This window comes from Octopus bimaculoides, chromosome 1 (assembly GCF_046866305.1).
Source record: "Octopus bimaculoides isolate indiv1 chromosome 1, ASM4686630v1, whole genome shotgun sequence".
NCBI lineage: Eukaryota > Metazoa > Mollusca > Cephalopoda > Octopoda > Octopodidae > Octopus > Octopus bimaculoides.
This window is the reverse complement of record NC_142928.1, coordinates 5,257,301-5,262,962: the sequence shown is the minus strand read 5'-3', so window position 1 is coordinate 5,262,962 and position 5,662 is coordinate 5,257,301. Positions and strand designations below refer to the sequence as shown.

The 5,662-nt window shown below is 41.4% G+C and overlaps 1 non-coding gene across 1 annotated transcript; it reads left to right on the top strand.

Moving 5' to 3' along the window:
* The first annotated feature begins 2,751 nt into the window (after window positions 1-2,751).
* Window positions 2,752-2,857, top strand: LOC128250111 (U6 spliceosomal RNA). The gene has a single exon (XR_008266236.1). It is a non-coding gene; the product is annotated as a U6 spliceosomal RNA (small nuclear RNA).
* Window positions 2,858-5,662: the final 2,805 nt, after the last annotated feature.

Here is a 5,662-nt window from a genome sequence, read left to right as displayed (position 1 = left end):
CGTAGCGGAAGACGAAATACCGCTAAGCATTTCGCCCGGCGTGCTAACGTTTCTGCCAGCTCACCGCCAATCGTCTCGTCTTTTTCTGCCATGTGATGTCATTGATCATTGTAGACAACGACGGATGAACAAATAATCATTTCTCATTCATCATCTATCATCTATCATCTATCACCAATCATCTTTCATCTATCTCCTATCTCTCACGAATTGTGTGGTCAGCAACACTGAAGATTTCGTGTTCTGTTCTAGATTAGAGGAGACGAGATACAAATTTGTTGACCCGATGTTGAAGGTAAACAGTCTCGCTGCAGAACCTCTTTGTCGTTGCGATGTTGAAGGGGAGACAAGATTATTATGTTCAAATGGGAAATATTTTCAAAGTTCCAATTCATGGAAGTGAAGCAGGTTTGACGTGAGCTGTTAATGTGACACGTGAATGACTCCTGGAGACTATGGGCCTGTGCGACTGTTTGGTCTCGGTGGTAGTTACCCTTTCAGCAGGGTCTCTCTTTCTCTCTCTCTCTCTCTCTCTCTCTCTCTCTCTCTTTATATATATGTATATATATATATTTGGCTGTATTAGATTACAGACAACCACACTCGCAAGCATGCAAGCAAGCTATCATAGAGTTTTGATAGTGTATAGATATACGAAATTAGAATATATATATATATATATATATATATATATATATATATATATATATAGAGAGAGAGAGAGAGAGAGAGAGATAGATAGATATGTATGTATATATATATATTTGCGTGTGTGTATATGTATGTACGTATTTATGTGTATGTATGTATATATTGTGTCAGTTCAAGTAAAAGATAAAAGATAAATGGTGCACCGATGACGTCAGATAATGTCCCTATCGAGGGAGACATCCTCATTTTGATAATCTTTTCCGTTGGTATGACACACCTCGAGTTCACCATCTTTCACCATCTTCGATATTACATCAACACCCTCTCCATACACATAGATTCTCTCTTGACATTTCTGTGTTCAGAAGAAAAGACTAATTGAGACCAGTTTCTGCCACTTGACTTTCATCTTCTCGTCTGGTTTTTCAGGTTTTCGGTCAACGTAACGATGTCAACTGTGAATGTTGCAATTTATTGGGTAATGAGGGCATTTCGACGTTTTATTCTGTCAATATTTCTTTGGTTTTGAAGAGTTCGAACACTCCAGGTTCCAGTGGTGAAAGGAACCGTCCGAATTCTTGAAGGATTGTTGTGACTACAACATGGATGCCCTCCTAGATGTTGTTATCAAGGGGAAGTGAAGAAAAACTACTTTTCAATCACATTCTCCTTATCCACCATTCGCTACATCTTCCTTTTGCAACCTATCCAATCTCTTGCAGTTGTCACCTACTCTTCCTTACTCCCCCCCACTTATCATTCCTCAGCATTTGTTCTTCATTCATTATATTCACCCCTCACCCATTACCCCTCTCACTCTCCCATACACTCTTGTAACCTCCACCATCCCACCTCCTCTTCAACCATTCACTCCGACTCACTTCATACCCTCAGGGTATACCCCGATGCCTCATCACCAATACTTTCCACTCCTCCCCCCTCCCAACCCTCTTTGGTATTCCCTGTTGTGGATCCTTCCTTAGCATTTAAATTTCAACCCTTTTCCTAATTAGTACTCCTGGTACTGGTACTCCGTCGGTTGCGACGACGAAGGTTCCAGCTAATCCGATCAATGGAACATCCTCCTCATGAAATTAATGTGCGAGTGGTTGAGTACTCCACAGATAAGTACTCCAAGCTTTGATGCATGTTTTATAGTTCATATGTTATTTTAAGGGAATGTTTTTTTTTTAAATCTCTTCATAAAAGATCTACTTTCTAAATGCTGATTGGTTGATAGATTTCTCTGGTCATGATTTACGTCGCATAGACAGAAAGAGAAAGCGGGAGAGAGAGGGTGGAGGGAGAGGGAGAGAGAGGGTGGAGGGAGAGGGAGAGAGAGGGTGGAGGGAGAGGGAGAGAGAGGAGGAGAGGGAGAATAACAGAGAGAGTAAAAAAAATGGTGCAAGATGAGTGCGTATACGAGGCTTGATGGCAGGCAATGAGTAAAGGAACGCTACACACACTATGAGAGAGAAAAAATATCGCACTTATAACAATGGGCGATATAAATGTTGATTGGTTGATTGTTTGAATTCTCCAGTCACACTTTACGTCGTAGTGTGTGTGTTTGTTTGTGTGTGTGTGTGTGTGTGTGTGTGTGTGTGTGTGTGTGTGTGTGTGAGAGAGAGAGAAAGCGAGAGATGTTGTTAAGCGGTGGTAAGGGAAAAAACATAAACATGCACGCGCACACACACACACACACACACAAACACACACATAACGATGGGCTTCTTTCAGTTTCCATCTACCAAATCCGTTCAAAAGGCTTTGGTCAGCCCGAGGCTATAGGAGAAGACACTTGCCCAAGGTGTCACGCAGTGCAACTGAACCCGGAACCATGTGGTTGGAAAGCAAACTTCTCACGACACAGCCACTCCTGTGCCTATTAATAATTATTTCTAATAATTGGAATAAGTGCAGAATCAAAACGACGAAGCAGAGCTGGAGTAGAGAGGGTATGTCATGGATGAGGTAACGAATGGTGACGACAGGGCTTTAGCAAACCCAGCTGATTGATTGATTAGCCGAACGATTAATAAAATAATCGATAAGTTAACTGGCTAAGAATTTAACCGATTGACTATTAAAAATAAAGAAGTGTTGCTTCGGCAATACATCTGCTAAAATTGGAGCGGTACGGAGGAGATTAGCAAAGTCCCTGCGCAAGGATGACAAGCAAAATCGTGAAACGTTCCATATATAAGAAAAAGGCGCAGGCGTGGCTGTGTGGTAAGAAGCTTGCTTCCCAGCAACATGATTCCGGGTTCAGCCCCACTACATGGCACCTTGGGCAAGCATCTTCTATTACAGCCACTGACTAACAAAGCCTTGTGGGTGGATTTGGTAGACGGAAACTGGAAGAAGCCCGTCGTGTATATATATAAAGGAATACAAAAAATGGGACAAGAACGCAAAACATCCAGACAGTCGAAAGACATCTGTTGTTATATCCTGTTATTTGCATTTGTATACCATTTCTCCGTTTTTTTTCCCGCCCTTGTTATCGTATAGTTTCGCTGCTTTCTTCCAAGGAATTTAATGCACTTAGCTTAGTTTTTCCTTGGGGCTGGCCAGATTGGAGCAATCTTGAGTATAACCAGCTGGAACTCGACTGAGGAAAGAAAACTTCGAATGACCCGTCCGTGTTTTTCTTGTCCTTTCTTTGTATCATCTGTCTGGATGTTTTGTTGTCTCTTTTTTGTATCATCTAGCTGTCTGGATGTTTTGCGTTCTTGTCCCATATTTTGTATTCCCTTTTATATACATATGGCGGCGTACGTACACCTTGGTCTCTTATATATATATATATATATATATATATATATATATATATATATATATATATATATATAAATATATATATATATATATATATATATATATATATATATATATATATATATATATATATATATATATATATATATATATATATATATATATATATATATATATATATATATATATATATATATATATATATATATATATATATATATATATATGTATGAGCGGCTGTGTGGTAAGAAGCGTATTTCCCAAACACATGATTCCGGGTTCAGTCCCACTGCGTGGCACTTTGGGCAAGTATCTTCTACTATAACCTCGGGCCGACCAGAGCCTTGTCAGTGAATTTAATAGACGGAAGCTGAAAGAAGCCCATCGTATATATATTTGTGTGCATGTATTTGTTCCTCCCTCCCTCACATCAGTTGGTGCGTTTACGCCCTCGTAACCTAGCGGTTCGGCTAAAGCGTCTGATAGAATAAGTATTTGGCTTACAAAGAATAAATCCTGGGGGATGGGGTCTAAACACGGTGCTCCTGCATAGCCGCAGTCAAATGACTGAAACAAGTAAAAGAAATAAAAGAAATAAAAAGTGTGAAATATAACCAGTGTTATTTATTACTGGCCAAATGACCCTCTCGATATGTAGTAAAATCCACAAAATCTATGGGAAAAAAGTGTACGTGAGACACCAGCACATTTTGTAGTTGACATCTTCCTCAGTCCATTTGTTTCGCCTGAGTTATACACCATTTTGTCTGCGCTAAAATGCAAATGGCGCAGTCGGTATGCTGGCCGGCAGATAAACCGGATATACTCTATCGTGGGTCTGACGAAGAGAGACAGCAGCAGCTGTGGTGGTGGTGGTGGTTGTGGTGGTTGTAGTAGTAGTAGTAGTGGTGGTGGTGGTGGTGGTGGTGGTGGTGGCGAAAGCAACAGCTGCCAAAGCACTGAAACAGGTTGTTGAATACTATGAGACGAACAAAGAGATAACTATGTCGCTACTGTAAAATGATAGCCAAGACTGTCGCCCTTTTCTGCAACAACAAAAACAACGACAACAATAGTAACAACAATGATGAAGACGACGACGACGACGACGACAATGATGATGATGGTGATGATGAGGACAAGAATGATTTCTTTTATTGGCCACATGCAGGGGGGTGGACTGAGAGTATTAAGGGCCCTCGGGCATAACTGTTTACCGGGCCCCTTTGAATGTGTGGTTTAATAGAGTTAACATGTAGAGTGGGGGGGGGGGGCTCCCTGAACTCGGGGCCCTCGGGCAGAGCCCGATTGACCGACGGCTCAGTCCGCTCCTGGTCACAAGGGTTCAGGAGATTGAGAACTGAATGAAAGGACGGAATACAACTCCCAAAAAGGCGGAGTTTACATCGATCGAAAAAGGGTGGGGACACAACAATAAGAATATACCAAAACGATAGAAAAATATCAATAGTATTCAGAAAATAAATAACTAAACTGCTTCTAAACCACATGGCTCTGAGTTCAATCGCACTGCGTGGTACCTTAGGCATGTGTCTTCTACTATAGCCTCTGGTTGACCAAAGCCTTGCGAGTGGATTAAGTAGACGGAAACTTAAAGTAGCCTGTCGAGTATATGTGTGTGTGTGTGTGTGTGTGTGTGTGTGTGTGTGTGTGTGTGTGTGAGAGAGAGAGAGAGAGAGAGAGAGGGGGGCTTACCACCTCTTTATAACCTGTGTTGGTATGTTTACGTCCCCGTAGTTTAGCAGTTCGGCAGATGTAACCGATAGAATAAGTACCAATCTTAAAAGAAATAAGCACTGGGGTCGATTCGTTCCAGCGTGGCCACAGTCTAATAACAAACACAAGTAAAAGATAAAAGATAAAAAAAGATTCCTCAATATCAAATCAGTCGGTCTGGGGTAAATCGGGGGTAACCCCACACAAAATAATAATAAACAGCAATGGACGGAGATGTTGATGTTGGTTTTACTGTTGCTGCTGTTTCTACAGTTTCTGCTGAGATTGTGAGTTTTGCCGATTTTTCGAATGTTGTTGTTGATATCGTTGTTGTAGAAGCGATGATGTCTGCTGCAGTGAGGGTCTCCTTTCCCCTTTCTTGTTTTGTTTCTGAGGGCAGAACGCTCAGACATGGCCTGTCGTTCCACAGACGAGGAACCCCGGTCGTTTGCCCTTCACAGTTACTCTCACTTCTGCTCGATTCGACCGGGAG